Below are 22,134 nucleotides of genomic sequence, written 5' to 3'. Positions count from 1 at the left end.
ATGCATTTGGCAGACGCTTTTATCAAAAGTGACTTACACTGGTAGGCGGGTAGGGTAAGGGGGTCTTGCCTGAGGACCCCTACTGGAGGTAGCACCTTTCATACAAGTGATAAGATGCATCAGTTGATGTAATTTTTCCATTGTTTTTCTACAATAGTTGCTGTATTTGTTATGGTTACCAGCTCTGCTCACCCCCCTCCACCCCTCACCACTGCCTCTTCACATGATTCTTGTCGCAGGGCAGGGCAGGGCTGCGTCCTCTGATGCTGTACTGGCTGCAACACACATTCTTTTAATGATCAGACACAGTAGAAAGAGAATGTTGCGTAGTGGGAACGCAGAGAAAAGCATATGGAGTCTGTGATGCTTCACGACCATCTCCCACCATCCTCTTGCTGTTTAGGTTGCAGGCACACCTGTCCAAAGACTCTGGGAGTGGAGGAGGCATCACAATGATTTATATTGCTTTGCTCAGCTCTCCCAGTGAGGTCATCAGCAGCCATCTGTAGGCAGTGGAAAACCTTAATATCCATTTAAATTTGAACAACAACCTGTTTCTGTTTGTTTACACAATTCAGTTTGCAGATACATAAGCCATTTGTTTAAATTTGTACAGTGTACTGCAGTATATCAGTTTTAGTATCAGCGTATCTGTTTTCACAAATTCAGTCACCTTCTGGAATACAAAAGAGTCTGTTTTTTGAGTTGGCTATGACTGCAGTGAACCATAAATGAGTTGGAAGCTGCTTCATCATTCCAATAACTGACTTTCCTCTCAGATCATCTAGAGGGCAGTGGAGACCCGTGAAAAGACTTGCGCTTCCGTTGTAATTACAAGGCATAAAGCAGATTGCTCACCTCGCTATCTCTTGCCTTCTGAGACTGAAGTTACACAGCTGAGCCAGCCATCGGCATATATGAGGTTTTCCCTGCAAATGCCTTACAAAATCTCGAACAATATGTAATTAGCCTTTGTGGATTTCCTTTAAGTGTGAGGACATTAGCTAGAAATGTATCCCACAGACAAGTAACCTTTTATCAGAGGCAGCTTATGAGGGGTTTGAATTTGTGTGCGTGCAGAGAATGCATTGAAGGGAAGAGTTAAAGACTGGCAGTGCAGGCTGAGATCAAAGGAGAATAAATCAGACATCGACATCCGTTTGCACCCTGCCAAACAATTTGGGCCATCTGCTGACAGCAGTTCAGATGAATGATGGTGTCTGATTGTTCTTCATAACATGAGTCCAGATTGTAAAGCAGCTTTCCTTCCATGGCTGCTATCACGGTTTTCTTTTTCAGATATATTGTGAGTTGACAACTGTCTTGACAGCACTTTTGTTGCAGGGAAGAGTGGAAGCATATGCCATTTTCTGACACTCAATATGACTCACAAAAGTACAGACTGAGTGATAGATGTTATGATACATACACGTACAATGCTACATGATTATTTTTAGAGAACATTTAGTCATTTGTCAGTATATCCTGTCTTCCCTTTGCTTTCACCTTATCTATCACCTCTGTATCAAAGGCACCTTGTTTAAATGTCTTAGTTGTCAGTAAGTCTGTGTAAACCTGTCACCAAGACACATCTCTTCATATATTGCACAGCTTCTGACAGACAGCCACTGACAGAAGGATTTGTTTGGGCCTGCCTCACCCTGTTTGAGTATCTCTGCTCCAGCTTTCTCCAGAAGCGGGAAAACTCCCTTTAGTCTTGGATGCCTTTTGAGCAGTTTCCATAGCAGCAACAAAGCCACACCCAGCACCACAACAGAGCCTGACAGTGCTGCGGTAATCAGCATCACATCCAGTCCTGATGGGCATTCTTGACAGACAAAGTAAGCCGCAGCTTTTCATCAGGCACATATTGTCTAGTGTTTCAGATGGAATTAGTGTGCTTGTTCAGTCTGAATGTGACATTGTTAAGCAACTCTTCAAACACAAATAGATTACAGACAATAGGTTAAAGAATAAAACTAGACAACTTCAAGGATTATACTTTTTACACTTTGTATTTGGGGTAAAGTACTATCCATGATAACAGAAGCAAAAAGGGCACATTTAAAGGGTTTTATTTACCAAAAAGAGATTCTGTTGATGCCTTTCTTTTAATTCATTTTTATAAGAAAGTTAAGATCATGTTATCAATTAAAGAAAAAGAAATTGAGCTGTACAACCTGACAGAACTATTTTCAAAATGTTGATATATTGGTGCATGCTTGACAAACAGCACTACCTACCTCATTCAAGAGCTTCCCAGACAGACAGTGTTCTTTTCCTCTATACCTCAGCAGGAAATGCACTCTGCACCCCTCTGTGCATGCTTCCACACTAATGTGAAGGTCTAGGGAAGGAGGCACTGTTGCTAAGACACCAGACTGACCAACTGAGATCAGGTGGGCACGTTTCATCTCACACTCCTTCAGACCAAGTGAGAATTTTTTCTCATTAAAAATTAGAATCAAAAATTCTATTTATTGAAAAGGGTATTTAGAGTAGAAAGGGAAGTTTTCTACCTTGTTATTGTTACAAGTTGTTTATATATAATGTGTTTAATTCATGATTTAAAAAAAAGCCAGCTTTTGGTAAACATGTACAGAAGAGTTCATGGTGGACTCAATGACTGCAAGGTGCCCAGGTCCTGTGGCTGCAGAACAAGCCCAGATCATCAGCCCTCCACCACCGTGCTTGACAGCTGGTATGAGGTGTTTGTGCTGATATGCTGTGTTTGATTTTCTCCAAACATGCTGCTGTGCATTATGAGCAAACATCTCCACTTTGGTCTGCTCTGTCCAAAGGACATTGTTCCAGAAGTCTTGTGGTTTGTTCAGATGCAGCTTTGCAAACCTAAGCTGAGCTGCCATGTTCTTTTTAGAGAGAAGAGGCTTTCTCCTGCAACCCTTCCAAACAAGCCATACTTGTTCAGTCTTTTTCTAATTGTGCTGTCATGAACTTTAACATTTAACATGCTAACTGAGGACTATAGAGTCTGAGATGTAGCTCCTGCCTCCTGTTTTTTTTTTAGGAGCATTACAGTCTGAATTTGGGGTGAACTGGGACATCCACTCCTGGGAAAACTAACAAATGTCTTGAATGTTTTCTGTCAATAATCCTTCTCATTTTAGAATGATGGACTCCATATAGTTTCGAAAAGATTTTATAACCCTTGCCAAAGTGTTGGGTTGCAACATTTGCTTCTCTCAGATAATTGCTTATGTATTTCCTCCTTGGGATTGTGTTAACCCACACCTGAATGCTCCAGACAAACAAACTGCCAAAACTTCTGCTTTTACAGAGGGGCTCACACTTACTGATGATCAATTAATGATGCTGCTCAGCCTTTTGATTTCTATGGAAACGATAAGGCTATACATTGTTTTTAAAGCACTACTTCTGCATTCTGACAAACCACAAATTAGGTTTTCATAATGTGCTGATATCAAAAACCTCAGAGTGAAAGAGCTTGTGTTTTCAGATAATTGTAAGAAATGTTTCCCCTGGAGTATGTGATAGACATTCTTTAACAGTGCTTGTATTTATCTACACCTAAAAATTACAGTCTCAGTACTTATCACAGCTACAAAAACAAAATTCCCTGCAGTACCCTTAGCACTCTTTTCTTGCTGCTTTTTTTGACGTGCATACTCCTCCCACAAATACACTTTCCATGTCAGCTGCACACGTCTGATAGATTATCACAGCGGAAATCCTTTCCTCGTTACATCTACAGCACAGAAACAAACATCTGTCGCCTGTTTCCTCCCTTAATAATGTGAAATTAGACTTGTTAGCAAAACTGAAGCTGCTTCTCCTACCTGCTTGCACCACTCTCCAGAGTGCAGTTGCCATGGCTACGTGATTGGCTGTGTGGGACCCCGTCCTTTTGACATGATCAGTCACATAAGAGGCTCAGCAAGACCTCAATCTCTTCACAATTGCATTGGAGCTTAGTAATAACATGGTATGTTTTTTTTCTGAAGCGGTCACACACTGAGGTGCTGCAATTCTGCCATAAAAGCTCACCTGGTGAAGAGGTGAGAATTCCTTGAACACAAATTATAATACTCCTCTAATGAGGTAATTATAATTAGCATTACCAACGCCTCAACTGCCAATGGCCACATACTAACATCACTTAACAGAATTTACCACACACAAAGCCACGCACGCTGCGACACAACTTGTCATTTCTTGTGATGTTGAAGAATCTCTTCCTAAGTTTATTGTGCCTTGGCCTTTCGTCCTTAAAGTGTGAAGAATAGGAGATATGATAACCCGGCGATAGGCTGCTGTACTCCATGACAATCTCAGAGGTCAGTGGCTGCAGTCAATAAAACAGTTAACCTCTTAAAAATGAGAAGGTGTCAGCAGGCTACACACATGTGGCTAATGACCTTTGTCGGAAGGGAGTTCCTGCCTCACTAACAATGTGTGCTTTGCCAATTATCTGCAGGATATTGTGGGAGTTGTTGGGAAGCATTCTGACAGCATATTTTGGGAAGGTTCTTCTTTGGCCCTGCAGCAAAGCATCAATATCCTTAACATAAATGAATGAATACAGTATGTGTTTTTTGACAGTCTGCCAGCTGATTTATATGCTACTCTTTCTAGCAACCTTCCCATTATGGCAGCTGCAAAGATGAACTAAATTTAGTTTCAAAGCATAGGCACTGATACATTTATATAAATGAAGCATGTAGCTTCTGGGTGTGAAAAGTAAAGTAATTGGAGAAATGCCTTAAACCTGCATTATTTTCAAAGGCCAGGAAGGGAAGGCATCCTTGATTTAAAAGATAAGGTGGCTCTTTAAGATATGAAGAAAATTTCTGTAGTTTTTCACTTGATTTATTACCTCAGCAATAATTTTCCTTTGGGGTTTATAGTCTCAGTCCCTTAGTCTATACTCTTCTTTAAGAACTCTGTTTATTCTGGTCTCATTTAGTGTAAAATATTATGCAGAGCAGTGTATGCTATCGGACGAGGCTACTTTATGTTTGAGTACAGTGGCATATATAGGGAGTTCCCTATCAGATCCACTTCTCATTTGTCACATACAGTTAAAAAACAACAACGTGGCAATCCCAAACCTTTAAAATGGAACTTTTCAAATCAATGGGTGATGTTATTGTGGCAAAACTTACAGGGTCTGTGATCGTGATAAAGAAAAACAAACCCTGTTGTTGGACAAATGAGATGAGAAAGTAGTAGAATTCCAGTAAAATGTGGAATTTATTTTTGGATATAATAATTTTTTTCAGGATCTTATCGTCAGTTTCAGCGATTATGGATCGAACAGAGAAGGCATCGGCGTCAGACTACTGTCCAATCTACATTGCACAGGACCCTTATGGGAGGGTAGGCACTGGTATTCCTAACCTCTGCAAGGTTTCTGGATTCCTTTGACTTATTCATAATACGGGTTATTGAATCTTCCTTTGTCTGCCCCCTCTCTGAGGACCAATTTTCTGGGAGATCCTACTAGGAACAACCTGCCCTTAACAATATCTGCTCCTTAGATAACTGGGGCACTCAATCCCATCCACCCTAATAAAGTGGTTCATGGAGCCAGTTGAGATGGTTCGGGCATCTGGATGGGTTGCCTTTCGACTACTCCCAAGGCTTGTGTTTCGACACCTCTCACTGGGAGGAGGCCTCGGGGCAGACTGGAATAATTAAATGTTTTGGTTAGCTGCAACCCAGGACCTGTACAAGTGGCAGAAAATGTTTGGGTTGATGTAAGAATGGATGGATGAAAGAATGGATGGAAAAACAACTCATGTATTTGTTGAAATTTGATATTTTCTAACTATCAACAAATCCCATAAAAGCTCAAAAGTACAGTGAATTGATAACATAGTCTAAAAAAGCTGGAAAGCTGATTTCACGTCCCCATCAGCATCCAGCACTGTTCTAAAATAAGCTTGATGAGAGATACCGATGCACAGGGTGACATGCTCTTTCATTTCAATGCACTTGAGTATGTGATTTATTTTGAGTCAGTCTGACATGCTCCTCCCTGCTCCTGTAAATACCCAAAGAGCACCAAATCATCAGATGAAAATAGTCCCCAACAAAAGCACTGTAACTGCATGAACAACAACAGCAAGAAAATTCAGTGCAAAGCTCTTTAATGTGACATCATTTCATCAAGAATCTATGCAAGCTTTATCCCTGTGGAATTTTAAGAAGTTGCCACATTGGCTAATCTGCATATTTACACAAAAAAATATCAGAAAACTTGTTATACGTATCTTACTAGTCATTATGTGTCATGATAAAATTAAATGACCTTTTATGCATCGCAGTAAAACAAAAATTAACCTTGTGTAGGTTTGTACGAAGAACATTTATTCTATTCACAGTGCAAAAAAGACCCCCCTTATCTCTTGGAAGCCTATGGGAAGAACAGGGGACTGCAACATACATCATTAAGATGTAATGCGGTGGGAGTCTTTCTCAAACACTCAAACTTACTCAAGTGCTATTATAGTCATTGCAGATTTAAGAATTAAAGTGCAGATGTTATGCTAATTTACATGTTAATAACTTTAATTGGGGCAACTGCCAGATCAGATTTACATACTTTATTGAAAAAAAACAAAACCTTTTCTTACATAGTACTGTTGCAAAAACTGTTGTACAATTCTGCCTGAAACACTTTGTTGTAGCTACTGTCTCTTTAAGGCCTTTTCCTTGTTTGCATAATTAAATGCATGAGCTCCGATTAAAGTCAATAAGATTTTATAACCTTTAGCATAGGAAACACTTCACCATGTTTATGAAGAAAGGAAATTATTCTATCCCACGTTTCCTTGCGGCTGCAACTTGTGACGCTCAATTATTTTCATCCAGTCGTACTTAATGTGATTTGTGTGGATAGATATGAGTACAGGAGGGTGTGAAGAGCCTGTGACAAAAACATGTTTCACTTTTGTGCTCTTTTCTTTTCTTTGCTTTGCATTAGATGTGGTATCAAAAGCCTTTTTAATAGAATATTTTCTAAACATCTGTGCTCAGTGCTGAAGAGCTACAGTACAGCTTTGTGTAATTGTAGTTGGATTCTTTTGACAGTGCAGTTGTCTTTTCTCAAGTCTTTACAAATGTCTCCTACCATCTTTCCTTCACTTTGTGATTTTTTTTTCTAACAAGGTCAAGGAAAAGATGATAGGAGAAAATTTTTTAAATATTTAACTGGACCCAGGGTCAACATTTGCTCTCATAATCTGCAGTTTTCTGCTTTGAATCTGTGAAAAAATGTTTCTAAAAGAATTTTTTTTCTTGACGTCTTTATTCAACTTTTTTTTCACAAATACATTTATCCATACCTGCCTAATCCAGTTTCGGCTTGCGGGGTGGCTGGAGCCTATCCCAGCAGTCATTGGGCGAGAGGCGGGGTACACCCTGGACAGGTTGCCAGTCCATCACAGGGCCACACAGAGACAAACGGGAGAAACAACCATCCACAATCACACTCATTTCTTGAGTCAATTTAGAGTCACCAGTCAACCTGACATGCATGTTTTTTGGGGCAGTGGGCGGAAGCCGGAGTACCTTAAGAGAACCCACACATACACAGGGAGAACATGAAAACTACATTCAGAAAGGCCCCAGTCGGGATTCAAACCAGGAACCACATGCACAACTTAGCATTTCTCAAGCAGATTTATTTCATAGAGTGATTTAGCTTGATTGCAACTTCAAAATCTGAAATAATTTTTAAACATCAATTCACAAAGCTCTTTTTGATTATCATCAGTGAGCCCAAAGGTATGCACACCAATAATAAACCAAAGGAAAATGGAAACCACCAAAAGCATAACATAACCTCTGAAAAAGCTCCTGCTTTACCGAATATAAGTACATCAATTCTTTGGTGACAACGAGATAATCAGGATGCTCTTCTGTGTCAGTGTTTTTTCAATGTCAGTCATCGAAGGGTAGTGCTGACAGTGGGGAGTAAGCTCTGATAAGAAATGCAATGCATAACAGTCAGGCTGGAGAATATATGAGTAATCAGTAGTTAAGCATGCTCTCCCTCTTCCCTCGATTGCTGCCCGCCACCCACCTCCTCCCTTTCTAACAACTCATTTTGATGCTCATTTGATTCAGTCTCTCTGACAGACCTTCCATTTCCTCCAAATAGATAAGTACGATTCAGAGGGGAGCGAAGCCCGCAGTGAACACATCCATTTTCAGACTTGGGTGGCTATTTATCCAGACAGAAATGGATTAATAATGCATCCATATTCACTGCACCTGTCAACTGCCCGGACTGGAATGAGGTCAAGACACGTAACATTCTCGTGAATGAAATGCAAGACCTTTATGGATGCTTAACACACAGGGTTAAAGTCCTACACTCACAAGCAGAAGGATAGCTTACCAATGTTTTAGCACCCTCCATGCAGCTCACACCAACCGAGCTGTTTATACACAAGCACAGCGAGATTAAGAGGTGAAGCTTTGATTTGAATCACTCCACAAACACTCCAGCTGTTTCCCACCATGATGTGCCTGTCAGCATCTTCTTCTGACCTTTAAATCACTGTTTTTGACTTCTTTTTGTAGACCTTTATTTCACTGCAAGGATTGCAGGTGGGATCAGTTTAGCACACGTTGCAATATCTTTAAACACTGTGCTCCTTGAGACCACAGCGAGCCAAGGCATGCAACAAACGGAATGATACCATTGTGATGATTTACTCCATTGAGGTGAAGCTTTGGCTTCTGTCTGGGTATACATATATGACAAATAAAAATGTTGTATTAATTCTTCTTTTTCTCTATGTGAAAAGAACTGAAAGACTGAAATCTCATTTAAAATTCTTGCTGGGTTATTCCTGACTTTATAATAGGAACTGTAGCTGATCAGCAACTTAACTGTACAGTTCTGAAACTGTGTCATAAAACCAATGCACAGGCAAACAAGTTTGGTTTTTAACCAAGTTAACTAGTAATCAAGCGTAAGGAGAGAACTTCAGTTGGTGAACGGCTGAACTTCCTTGTTCTTAAACAGCTGGTCTCCCTGTCTTAACCCATAGTGAAACTGGACAAAAACCATGGCCCCTATCCCAGAGGGAGCCCTGATGAAGCCTTGCTTAAACCCCAGAAGTAAAAGCTATTATATATTTTTGCCTAAAATATCTAGGAGCTGTACCTTTGTCTACGCTAGCTCAAGTAAAACTGCATTCAAATTCAAATGGTCCATCCAAATCAGTTAAGTTGAAAATCAGTTAAAGATTTCTGGAAATGTCTTCTGATGTATACAGTCTTCCTTTGATGCACACTTTCCATCATTTAGAAGTACGATGCTGCCTAATCTGCAGTTTCCAGCAAAGTGGAAGACCACCAGTAGATGAATCACATTTCGCCAGTCAGTGTGTTCCTGTAAGTGAAGAGCATCAAACAGTCAGTGAACTACAAACTAAAAGGAAATTGAACACACTGAGCGATAATACTGTCTCTGACAGGCTTTGGAGAATCAATTACCTCTTTGGTTCTGCACATGAGTAATACTGTATACTCTTTAGGGCTTACATCTAAAACCTTTCAGCATGAAATTACCTGAGTCAAATGTTATTATCTGAAAAAGAATGATTCCAAAAATGCTCCCAAAACTGGTGCAGTTTTCCAAATGAACATTCTGGAAAGCCCCCACGTGTGTTGTCTGCAGTCTTTTAACTTGCTCCATTTAATGCCCACTCAGACCAGAGCTATAGAGTAAATACAGAGTTGCGACATGCTTTAACGTCGCCGCTAGGGCTGTCACGTGGTTCATTTAAGCCTCAATAGTTCTAAACATCACAGCGCTGTCAGTCAGTTTGAACAGATCTTAGCGGGACGGAGCACAAAAACGGTAACTTTGACATTTACAACGCAATTTTCGGTAAATATTGACCAATAATGTGCATTGATCACTTCACTGACTATGTATTTTATCAACATTTTTCTTTTTTGGAGGGGCAGACAGACGCGCACCTTGTCAACAGGCAAGGCAGGCAACTGCTTGGAGCCCCGAAACCACTAGGGGGCCCCCGAGAGCTGAGGTGCATTCAATCAAAGATTGTCTAGTTACTTTATAAACTGTCTCAAACAGTGGCGAACGTTCGTGGTGAACATGTTTTCTTTGAAGAGTTAAATTTAAATGATTTAGTCAAAGATTGTCTAGTTAACATGCCATTCTATAATTCCATAATTGCATTGTTGACTTCGTCAAACTCACGTTTAGTTCCACTGTGGGCTATGTTCCCAGAGAACTAGCCCCTCAGAGTGTTTGCGATTGTTGGCAACGTTCGCCAGAAATTCAAGGCTAGTGGAAAATAAAAACCATACTTATGAAATCGATATCATGAACAGCTTTACTTGTCACAAAGAATCTTTAAATGAACACAATTATTATTGGATGGCCAGCTACACCCGGAAGATAAAGAGCAACAGGCGAATATCAAGTGCCAACGTAGTCTTTTTTAGTTATTTATTTATTCTTTACATGTATATTTTAAAAATAACAATGTTTGTCATGTTTGGAACATGTTTGGAATAAAAAGAGATTTTATTTCATACATTTTTTATTGGTGTCAGATGTTTTGGTGACAAACACTGGTCGGTAGGGCCCCTTAGGATTTTTTTGCTTGGGGCCCCCACAGACTCTAGAATCGCCACTGGGGGCAGAGACACATTTATCACCGTTTTAAATCGTAGAGGGTGCAAGCAGGGGACAGGTATACCTTGTCCTCCTTTATACTTTATACTTATACTTTATATTTATCATGCCAGTGGTCCGGATTAATTACCTTCAGATCTACATACCTCCAACAGAGCATGATATTACTGTCTGTTCCCAGATTTACTCCTGTTGTCCCAAACACTCCATCTGTAGAAGATGTCATTCAGTCTTGTCTGTTCTCTCTGGTGTCAGATGGACAATGAGCTGAATGGCAAAGCTGAGCTGAATAGATTATTTTAAAGAAGCTTTAAATGACTTGGAGGGAAATATGTGGCTGCAGATGCTTTGACTGATGAGCCGGGATGAGTTGTTCTTTTCTGTAGAAGACCTAATTATTCTATATTTCTCATGTGAACTGAATACATGGATCTGTAACCCTGTTTATTGTGCTTCAAGTCAGAAAACTATTGTAAAATATGAATTAATTGATTAAAATATTAATCTAAACTTTTTTTTCTGATTAAACCATATTAAATGACGAAATAATTGTGTCAGATGTGCAAAAACAAACAGATTTAAACCAAACATTTTATTATAAAATGTCATCATGGAAAATGTAAAACAAGCCTTAATAAAGAAGTTATTTTACTGCTATTTATACTGTTGGCTAGATTAATCTGCAACAATGAACTGTATTTGATCAAATTTAAGGGTTTGGACATTATAGAAATGTGCTGAAGTCTGGAACTAATGAGGGTTGATCCATGGCAGCATGACAGCAGCGACCACCACATCAGCTGACCACCCTGACAACAACAAGAGAGAAACAATTCATTATCGCAGCTGCAAAGTCATGCTGAAAAAAACTTACTTAATTAGTTAAAGACCTGTCAGCTAATGCCTCACAATGCCAAAAAATGTTGTAATTTCATCAATTTATCAGAGAAAATACTTCAGAAATATCAAAAATGTATTATTACTATAGGCCTATATAGTATTTTGGTAATGTTTTAAAACCTAACAATCAAAACAACTTTACACAATGTCACCTGACAATAAAAAGTTAACAGACTTTAGTGAGATTATCCCGTTACCTCACGTTAGCCTCCTTTACCAAGCTTTCAGTTAGGTCCCTAAATCCATTACATTTTTAACATCATTTCATGCTAACCAAATGTAAAAATAATGATGTCTAAGAGTATACTTCTGATAGCTTATGCTTAAAAATGGAAAAAAAAAAACAAAAAGGTTCAAAATCTTGACGAGCAATTGAGATCAACGGAGCTGCGTCCCTTGTTTGGAACTATAGGCGTCTCCGTGACCCACGTGACTTCTGCATTCCTTTCTTTCTATAGAAGTCTAAATGGGAGTGTCGCCACTCTCTTTTTACATCACTCTGACTCAGACAAAAGCAACAATCGCTGCATGCAGTCTTGCTCCTCGTAGGGCTTCCTTGCATTGTCTCACACGTGGCTGCCTGCATCAAGGAATCCAGCCAATCCTATGGTGAATCCAGGTTACGGGAGATCTGTCCCCCCATCCCAGGCTCTGGGAAAAGGCTTCCATTGGTGGCGAGGTTCAGGATGGGGTGGTTCGGTACGTGGCAGGACGGTCAGGGGCCCAGGACACGGTCCTCTTTCAGGGATTTCTGAGCAGGATCTTTTTCAGTGCTGATGAACAGTAGGACCAGGGGTGGAAGTAACGAATTACAAATACTCACGTCACTGTAATTAAGGAGATTTTTGGGTACTTGTACTTTTATGAGTGTTTTTTTCAAGTGTGTAATTTTACTCATTCTTGAGTACAATTTACATCATGTGATCTAGTTCACTACTTGAGTACGCCCACAATTTGAATTGTTTGAACTGTTTACACTCATAATGGTAATGGCCTCATAATGGTCATATCATTGCAGTAATTTCACTGTATAAGCTGAGCTGTTTTTGGTTGAAAAACCTGGCGCGTCTCAAATTAATATTCAGGTTCCCAGGTCCGTTTACGTGTTAGCAGAAATTGACGCGTTCGTGGAAAGCGGAAATTTTCCGTTCCGCTTTAGGTACCAGAACAGCTCGGCTTAGCTTCCAGATCGGCTCGGGGTCCATCGTCTGCTGATTACGTCACACAATATGGCTGTACGCTTCAATGGGAGTACATTGTGATTGGCTGTATTAGCCATAGTAACCCTAACTAGGCGCTGTACGTTGGAGAGTTTTTTCGCGGTGTTTCGGTGATCGGCAGCAGCTATGGAGAGCTTTTACGAAGAAATTAAATTTTTCCTACAAAATAGTGTGTACCATACCTTGACCACCACTAGCCCCAAACCTTTAAAATCTAGTTTGTTTTGTTGAATCATTTTGGCCTTGGTTCACTCTGAAGAGAAGCTTGATATTCAGTTTTGTGTATTGTTTGTGTGCTGAGCAACAATAACCTCTTTGACTATATGCGTGTGGACTCCTGTACATAAAACTTGTAAAAGTTGTTCTGTCTATGTGTGTATATATATATGTATATATATATATATATATATATATATATATATACACATACATACAGTCTAAGTAAATAAGACAAATACACACACTCAAAAATTAGCATAAAGTAATGGCATATATCTATCTATAGTATCCATCTCTCTGTCTATCTGTCGTGAAAGTCGAACGCAACAGTTTTTTCCGAGCCAATCACAACTGTCCGACGTACAGCCAATCACAATGTACTCCCATTCAAGCGTACAGCCATATTGTGTGACGTATTCAGCAGACGACGGACCCCGAGCCGATCTGGATGCCGAGCCGATCTGGTACCTACACCGCCACTAATTTGACTGCGACTGAAATCGACACTCATCAGACCAAGCAACGTTTTTCCAATCCTCTATTGTCCAGTTCTGGTGAGCTCGTGTGAATTGTAGTCTAGTACTAGAGTACTTAAGTATTTTTTTAACACTAGTACTTTTACTTGTAATTGAATACAATTTAAGCAATGTAACAGTACTTGTGCTTGAGTACAAATGTTCAGTACTCTTTCCACCTCTGAGTAGGACAATGCTGTTGTACCAACAAATGCAACAAAGCTTTTTGGATTTTCAACGAAGACAGTATAGGCTTTTGATTTGCAATTATCTGACTGAAAGAGGGAAAGTGAAAACTAATGCTCACCCTTTTCTTAACTTTCTTAAGAAAAACATTTGATCCCCAGATGTTTTAATGGTGTTGCTCAGTGGCCAATAGTAAGATTGTAATTGTATTCGGCAGTCCTCAGGTATGTTGCATTCAATTCAACAGAAGAGCTATTCCAAAAGGAAAAGGTGAAGATATAAAAAAGTAACAAGAAAAAATGTGTAAGCCAGCATTTCCTGAGATGAATAGACTGAAATCAAGATTAAAAGACCCTTTCTAAAGTTGCTGGTATTACTTCTTCCATTATGTCTGCTCTTAATTTCATGACATTAGGTAGGTCACCCTAACTGAAAGGTAGAACTAATCTGGTAGTGCAAGTCTGGGGTTCAGATGGGAAAATGTAGTCATTATTTTGGAAACATAATATCGCAGCATAAACGTGACAGACATGCATCCCTATAGTTACGCGTACAAACAGATCACACACTTTTTACGCTTTAAGGTAATTCTGAATTGTTCAGAGCAGTGGAACTTAACCATTTCCCCTCGAATCTTTTGTAGATACATGAAGGAGGCTGTGAGGAAACTGACTGGTTAACATTTCTCCAACTCAGTACTCCAGTTTGTAAACAAAGTGAAGAGAACATCTTTACAGTGTTTAGTGTAAGATTCAAGACCCTACATCTTCTTGCTGACTCTAGAAGGCTTTGGTACACAGAGGAGTTCAATGACGAACTCATTGATGATAAGCTGTCTTTTAAAAAAAATAATATAAAAAAAAAAAAAAAAAAAAAAAAAAACTTTTCCCAGACAGATGGGCAGCAACAATCGCTTCTCCAAGATCATTACTGATGTCCTTGGCATTGTGTTATACGCACCTGAATGCTCCAGATCAGCAAAAGGTCAAAACCTCTGCTGACGCATTGAATTAGCAGCACCTGACTGCTACTTACCCTCTTAATTCTTAACGAAGCAGTGAGATTTTCAGAATTCTTCTACACTTTGGCTTTGTTTTCCTGAAATGTTTCTCATTTGAGGTTCTATATACTTAATTGAAGACCTAGCTAAGACTAGATGATAAAAAAAAAAATAATGTCCTGATAAATAACACCTTAAAATCAAACTTTAAATTTTAGCAAGCCTGAACCAAGTAAATGTGTTGTGATTTCATTCAAAAGGTCCAAAATGGTTTTCTGTAACATAATTTGATAAAAGTTATTTACTTTTACCATAAAATGTTTCTTAAAGCCAACGAAGAAGGCTCATTTAGTTCACCATGTCAGGAGCTAAAGGTTACATGAAATATCATTTTGAACAGCTAAAAATAAAATCTGATATGTAAAAAGAAGATGATTTTTGTTTAAAACATTGGATTGTTTAATTTATTTTGTAGGTAGGTTTGTTGGGGGGATTTTGGACTTATGAGGTTAGTATTTGTTGCTAAGGCCCTGTGTAACACCCCTATGTTTAGGAAATATTGGACTTGGATTCCCAAACCAACACAACTTCTGCATATAAGATATGAAAGCCTGGTTTGGCTCTCTCTGTGCAGCGCAAACACATGATCGAGAAACTGATGAAAATAGCCATGAAAGTTATTGCAAACAATAGCCAGGCACAACAAATTCCCATTGACCATTTGCATATTCTGTATTCTGAAAATGAATTATTACCATCCGGGAGACGTTATAGGGCCATCAAATATCAGAGCAATCGTTTCAAAACTGTAATTTCTTCTAACCTCTGGAACACTGCTGAACGAATGATCCATCTTTAAATAGGTCAAACTGTTTTTTGTCCTTTTCTTGTTGCTTTACTATTTCTTTTGTTGTTTTAATTTATTCATCTCTATTTTATCAATGGTTTTAGAGGGTATTGTTATGGTCATATTTCATATATTTAGTGGGAGGGGTGTGCAATGTTTTGAGTATGTGCTTTATTCAGTCGGTGTAGCTTAGTTCACCTCTAGCTTTTTGTAGTACTGTTGTCCAAGCCAAATTTCTTTTCAGGAACAATGAAGTAATCTCATATTGTATGCTGTACTTGCAATGGTTGGTTATTGTGCCTTAAAAACACTGTGAGTGCTGTAAACTTGAAGAAACAGAGAAAGAAACCCCGCAGACGGCAGGAAAAGTCTACCATGATCACAAATGATATGGCTCACATATGTGAATTGTTTTTAACAACAGACAACAGTGCTGGTATAACATCCCACACGGACTCTCTCTGTTGGGTCATCTGTCTGTGGGGCTGTTTAAATCTTTGTTCTTTGAGGTGATAGGTGATCTGGACATCACTCGAAAAGGACATCAATACCTCTGGGTTCTCCAGGTGATTAAAAAGACATCCCGTCCTCTGCCCTGGCCATTCTCCCATATGTGCTGGCCCACTTCTAGAAAATTCGTCACACGCGTTTAGGCTCAGTTCAACTCCTTATATGCCCTAAAAATACTGGAAAATGAATGATTCATTAGCTTTTGTGCAAAAGAGCAGTTTGAATCAAGAAATATCAGGGATGCTGTTATTAATAGAGACACAAAGAGAATGTGAATGCCACAGTGAAAAGCCGTTTCTTCTGTCTGCGCACAACAGAGCTGCATCTTTCAATATGAAAATAAACGTAATTAAAAATAATGGATCCATTCAGCGCTTTCATCTGATGGCAGCTTCTACGTCCTCTTTTATTCCATTCATGTCCTATAATCATAATATGAGCGCAAGACTGTTCAAGACAACATGCAAATGACAGCATGAGATGTGCCATATGATAACACACATGTTATCCCTAATGATGCATTGTTTTGTAGATTTGGCATTGTTCATAGCTTTTCCATGTTTTGCCCTTGCTTAAAAACTTGTTGCTTGTTACACCACAGATTTATTATTGTCCGAGTAAAATATCTTCCAAAAAATGTTAGCATTTAGTCATTAACAGAAAACACAAACTAGCTTTAAAACAATGCATTGATCAATTTCTGAAGCCTCCTAAATAACCATTTTGCATGCGTTAGTCATACTGAAACATTTTATTGCTATTTTATGCTCAAATAAATCTTTCAAAGAAAATATAGAGGCTTCAGACACACACCAACATAGATTATTCACAAATAATTAATTGTACTGAGAAGCATCTCTCGGTTTGAGTAACAGAACCGGATCATTGGGAACTGTTTTCATAGTGCTGTTGAGTTAATAGAAACAAAGTATTTCCAAGGCCACTCACCTCGTCAGTACACCGAGCACAGTGTGGCCCCGCTCCCAGACACTCTCCAAAGCTCCTGACCGTCTGACTTTAGCATTCGTGGTCTGAATTATCTGTTGTTAGAACAGAAAACTTATAAAAGTTACATTTTCCACTTAATAAATGTTGCAACATTGCAGTCCAAGTTTTCTTTTCACACTCTTGTTATGTACCAGTATGCATAATATTTCTGTTTCTAAACCCTGAAAAACTAAACTATCAACAAACATCCATTCATGAAACACCGTTTCAACACTTATAAAAATCATCTATATCTTGTACTTGATGTTCCATTTAAATACAGTAGGCCTGTGTGGCCTGAATTACAGTGCCTTGCAAAAGTATTCACCCCCCTTTGGCATTTTTCATGTTTTGTTGCCTCACAACCTTGAATTACAATGGATTGTTTGAGAGTTTGCACCATTTCATTTACAGAACACGCCTACAACTTTGAAGATGTATTTTTAATTTTTTCTTTTATTGTGAAGCAAAAAACAAATAGGACTAAATAACTTCAACGTGCATAACTTTTCCTTCTTATTTTTAACAGTAAGTTATGGCTTTTTTCTGGCCACTCTTCCATAAAACCCAGCTCTATGGAGTGTACGGCTTCTTGTGGTCCTATGGACAGATACTACAGTCTCTGCTGTGGAACTCTGCAGCTCCTTCAGGGTTAACTTCGGTCTCTGTGCTGCCTCTCTGATTAATGCCCTCCTTGCCCGGTCTGTGAGTTTTGGTGGGCGGCCCTCTCTTGGCAGGTTTGTTGTGGTACCATGTTCTTTCCATTTGAAGATGAAGGATTTGATGGTGCTCCAGTGGATCATCAAAGATTTGGATACTTTTTTTTTTTTTTTTTATAACCCAACCCTGACTTGTTTGGAGTGCTCCTTGGTTTTCATGGTGTGATGCCTCTTCCTTAGTGGTGTTTCAGCCTGTGTGACCTTTCAGAAAAGATGTGTTTATATTGACAGATCATGTGACACTTAGATTATACACAGGTGGACTTCATTTTGCTAATTATGTGACTTTTGAAGGTAATTGGTTGCACCAGAGCTTTATATTTTATATATTATATTTTAATATATTTATATTATATTTATGCAAATACCACTTTTCATTTTTTTTTTTTAATTCTTTTTTTATGTATATATTTTTCTCATTTCATTTTACCAAATTTAGACTAGTTTGTGCAGATCCATCACATACAATAAGATTAAAAAATATCTAAATTACAGGTTGGAATTGAACAAAATAGGTAAAAAGCCAAGGGGGTGAATTTTGCAAGGCACTGCACAACAAGCACATGTACAAGAATGAGTGATTTCATACAAAGCCATTTAATTTGACAAAAAGAAGTGAATTTTTGTCCACTTGCTGTCTCATCACATCTGCAACCACCCTGCATTTAAAGTGGCTCAGCCCATAGGAGATGCCGTGTGCATACTTTGAGTTGCAAACAACTGGTGGGATCCAGGCTACCATCTAAATGAGAATTTCTGAAAAGGAAGAATAATGAGACAGTTTACTTTCATTGCCTCCTCGATGAGAAAAGTATTGACCCACCTTGGGTTCCTGTGGCGTTGTGTCTGCAGCACAATAACAGCAGAACAGCAAACAGTGGGCTCATCTGGAAAAAAAAACGAAGGAAAGCAATTTACTGACTAAAATGTGGACCGCATTTTCCTCTCCAATCATTAAGGTAGGGTGGAGTTGTAATTGCTCTTTAAGGAAAATAATCTCCACATTGAGCGTCTCACAAAACACTGAGCCACTGTTCAGTTTATACAACAGACTGATTCAACCGTGTGGGAAAAGAACATGAAGGGGGATGGGGGTATCTTCCCCCTGCAGGTGACACCAGATGGTTCCTCTATACATCCTGTGCGAGACACGAGCTAGGGGACCCCACCACCTCTCCCTGCCTCTGTTATCCACTTTCTTATGGCAGTCACAACTGGATCTGCCGGCTTATGTTTCAGGGTTCTGAGCAGTAAATGATCTTCTCCAGAAGGGCCAAAGATAAAGAGAATAATTCCCTGGTTTTCTGCTGAGAGAAGCTGAAGAAAAGAGAAAGGCACTTTCCATCGTACTTGTTCACATATAACACAAAGCTGGTATTAGAAAGCAATACAACAGCCATTTTTGCTTCGCTTGGCTTTCTAAATTGTTCGGCCATGCTGACCACAGCATGAGATATTGACCCAGCACCACGCAAGCTTATTTAGTTTTGTGACACACTTAAAAACTTTGTTTTAAAAAGATCCAGTCAAGATGCATATTCAAGCTGAATGAATAAATAACATCAAGGCTAACGACTGCTTCATTTGCACACATGGGGATGGGATTGCAGTCATATCACTATGGGAGTGGAAACTCATGGCGGGTGATCACATATCAACATAGACAAAAGTAATGGGATTATCTGCAAAAGAGTAGAAGAAAATATGTTCACAGTTTCCTCTAAATCAAGCAGCTTTCACTGCCTGCTTCCACTAAAACAATAAAAGACAACAGAGTTAGTCAGCATGCAAAAATGAGATGGACAGTAAATTGAAATAATATTTGGTCTGCTATTCCCTTTTTGAAAGATAAAGGATAATGAGAAAACAGACCACATCCTACTATTGGCATCTTCTTTTTTGGGTTTAATTCAATTTAAATTTATTTATCAGTCAGCGAGTAGAATTTGGTTTGCAGACCGAGTTTCAAATAAAAATGCAGAACAAATCACATCTTCCCCAGCCGCGCACTCAATAATCATTTGATAACTCCAGATGTACAGTCTGTTGCAGACAATGCAAACAATTCAGGAAAAAAAAAAATATTTAAAAAACAAGGCTCTGTGTTTCTGTGTGCAAAAAAGGTTACTGACTCCTTGTGAAGCGAGAACATTCATCAAAGCGCAGAGAAAGAAGAGTACGCAATGTTTGTTGGAGTGTTTTTTTTAAAGAGGTTTTCTTTGCCTTCTATCCTACTTGAATGCAGCTCTCAGCTTTGTTTTAATTGCTGACACATTTTTCCAAAATACACCATTGGCTCTCATGTTCGTTCTAAAAGGAAATTAATCTCAGCTCAGTGATTATAGGCATCGCTGAGAGGCATCAGCACCTATCTAATTCTTCCTGTTTGAGAAGTAATATGGGGATGTGCTAAATACAGTTTGAATCTGCATGCGTGGAGTTGGTTATTTGTCCTGTAAACTATAGCAGAAGTTGTAGATCTCCTACCTGACAAAAATAGCTGACAAATAATAACCTAATTAATCATTTTCTAGGTCAATTTTCTAGAATTTTGCTCCTGATGAGCAGAACAGCAACCAACAACCCAGCTGTCACATTAAGGATCCCCCAAGGGAAGACTTCAGGCCAGGAGATAAACTGTTGCTTGAACTGAAGCATAACTTCATACTCATTTGATTTCTTATGAATATGAAATGCGTTTAGTTATGTTTAAATAAAGGACTTCTGGACAAGCGCGATCCGATTATAGGTGGTTGTTGGATAAAAAGTCTATGATCATAATTCATTATCATTTCCCGTTTTTTGTCCATTATCTAGTTGTGCACCATTCAACACAGGGAATGCTATCTAAACACCAAAATTGCCATCATGTTGCATGCGGTATGACTTTTCTCAAACATAACTTATTTGCAGAATAATCGACGAATGCTGAATTTGCCACCTGAATATCTAACTCACTGTGTGGGTTTGAAAAAGGAAAGGGACATAAACAGTCACATTTTAACTTGGGTGCAATCAAAAGTAATATCCAGCATAAACAAGCAGACACAAAGCAGCGGAACAATTTTATCCCGTCTCCAGCAATGATCACAGTTGTGATTCCGCCTGTCAGCTTTCTTTACAAAACTCAGTTTGGCTGGACTTTGACACATTTGGGATTGACGTATGTCCACCATTCGTTTTAGGAGGATTTACACTCGCTGGGACCCGAAAACTTGGCAGAGGAGAGAAACAAGCTTGATTTTAAAGGACTCCCACACTGAGCTCTGGATAATAATGCCTAAGGGATGGATGAACGTATATGTTCTTAAGGGGCAAAATGGGCCAGTATCTATCTTGAATCCTGTGTGACTCCAAACATGGTCCATGAACTGAGACAATTAGAAAAATACTTGAAATGTTACATAGCTAAATCAGATTGTATTCGACTGATGATTATATTGGCATTATGCTTGCATCATTTGAATCCACGCTCTCAGCCTTCCACTCACATGTGTGTATTAACATTTCAATGTGAAACCGCTGATGAAAAAAAACATGCCCAATTTGAAAATGTTCCTTGCTGACATTTACTGCCTACATAATGTTTGGAGGAGTAGAGAAAACTCTTTATAGCTCAAAACCTAATTCTAAATTGATAGTGGCCTGTCACAAAAAATCTGGATTGTACTTTTCAGTGATTACAGAGAACTGTGGGTTCCCTTGTGTAGGAGGAGTAGCGGAAATGGGAAAGACAAGAGTGCTGTCATAGTAGATTTTTTCCCTTCAAGATATAAGAAGAGTAAATCTTTTTGCTGGTTGGAAGTGGGGGGGGGGGTTCTAATTCAATATTGAATGCATTTGTCTGAGCTGTGTGAATTACCAGGGGCTAGAACATTTTTAGAGGTGGACTGCTCTGTCTGTGTTTTGGTTTGGACTTCAAACCAAAATAGGAGGGATATTCACTCCTAATGGAGGAAGTAAATCAGCCTTTAGGGGAAGCTGGGTTATTAACTTGGTAGAAAAAACAAACTGAAATCTAGAAAACTTTTTTTTGTCACCACACCTGTTCCAAGCACTTAGGCTCCTTGTTTGCAGCTCCGAGGTTCGTGACTGCAATACACACTGTGCAGGGGCAGCTGGTTATAACCCCTCATTAGCCCTCTCATGAATGAGATACCTTATTTGGATAGTGCCCATGGTGTCCACTGGCTCGAGGTTGTATGGTTCTCTCAGGCAGTCCAGCTGCTCTGCCCTGCTGCTGCTGGCTTTTCTCTGGCGACAGCCTCCCCAGGCCCACGCTGTTGGCATTACCAGTGCTTGCGCTGCTGCGCAATGCCCTCATCCTGAGGTTCTAGCAAATTGATTGATTGAGTTTCCTCATAG

The 22,134-nt window shown here is 39.2% G+C and overlaps 1 pseudogene; it reads right to left on the bottom strand.

Moving 5' to 3' along the window:
- Positions 1–205: 205 nt before the first annotated feature.
- Positions 206–18,656, bottom strand: LOC142370486 (uncharacterized; annotated as a pseudogene).
- Positions 18,657–22,134: the final 3,478 nt, after the last annotated feature.

The sequence above is a fragment of the Odontesthes bonariensis genome, chromosome 20 (assembly GCF_027942865.1).
Source record: "Odontesthes bonariensis isolate fOdoBon6 chromosome 20, fOdoBon6.hap1, whole genome shotgun sequence".
In the NCBI taxonomy this organism is placed as follows: Eukaryota; Metazoa; Chordata; class Actinopteri; order Atheriniformes; family Atherinopsidae; genus Odontesthes; species Odontesthes bonariensis.
Note: the sequence above shows the minus strand (reverse complement) of the source record. Positions and strands in the feature narration are given on the sequence as shown.